Below are 1179 nucleotides of genomic sequence, written 5' to 3'. Positions count from 1 at the left end.
AAATATATGTTATCTATAATATCTGTGATAATTATAGTTTCTATAAATCTTCTTCAAGTTCTAAAGAGATCTTATAATTTAAAGATAACTCTTATAAGTTTCTTAGCTATTAGATCTAAGTTCTCATACTCTACTTATTATAAGAGTAGATTCTCAGTTTTTATCACTTAGTTTATTCACTTTATAAGCTTTAGAGATACTATAGTGATCTGAGATTCTGAGTTTATTAATACTTTTTATATTTATAGAGTAATAGTATCTAGACTGGTCACTGAGATCATGAATTTCACATTTGATCTCATTTGATCTGGTTTCATACAGTTCTTGGCGTGAATCCCGCTGGGACTGACTATTAAAAAAACATGTAAAGTGACTATATATCAGATCTTAAAATGAAATCATGACTTGAAAAAAATGAGAAAGTGATCTCATTTGATTTCATTTAGTCTCATTCTTGGTATAAAGTTACTATTTTTAGACATTTTAAGGTTTTTTTTAGACTATTTTTAATTTTTTAAAAAGTAACACTTTTTGATAACACTCAAATGAGATTTAAAGTTATTTAAAGCAATAAAAATAATTTAAATTGAGAAGTGAAAATCATGATCTTATTTGAAAAATGTGATAAGAGTAGACAGTAAGTCTCACTGAGACAGTATGAAACTACTATCTAATGTTAAAACCATGTAATGAGATCAGTCAAATTGGTAATGAGACTATCAAAAAATCTGATCCTGATCTCAGACACGGTCACACAGTCAGTTTAATAGTATCACAGTGCAGTCTCTCTTTATAAGTATATATTTTTATTAAAAGAGTAACAGATTCAGACATTAGTTTTAAAACTCTTAAGAAGATAGTTACTGACTCTATCTATAACTCTTTAAATTTCTATTTCAGTTTATTAAAACAGTTTACATAGAGATATTCTGATTTAAAATAGATAAAGTAGAGACTCTTTTTCTTAATCTCTTTATTATATACTCTATTTATAGAAGCTTATAAAACTCTCTCTTTCTACTTAATAGTTAGATATAAATCTCTTTATATTTTATTATCTTTTTATAGTAAATCTATTCTCTATTATTCTAATTCTTATAAAGCTGATTAGTAATTCACTCTTTATAAATTTATAACTCTTACAGTAATTTATAAGTAATAAATAAGAGTTATTAGTTT

Source organism: Blastomyces dermatitidis (genome assembly GCF_000003525.1).
Source record: "Blastomyces dermatitidis ER-3 genomic scaffold supercont1.4, whole genome shotgun sequence".
Lineage (NCBI taxonomy): Eukaryota > Fungi > Ascomycota > Eurotiomycetes > Onygenales > Ajellomycetaceae > Blastomyces > Blastomyces dermatitidis.
This window is presented reverse-complemented; position numbering follows the sequence as displayed.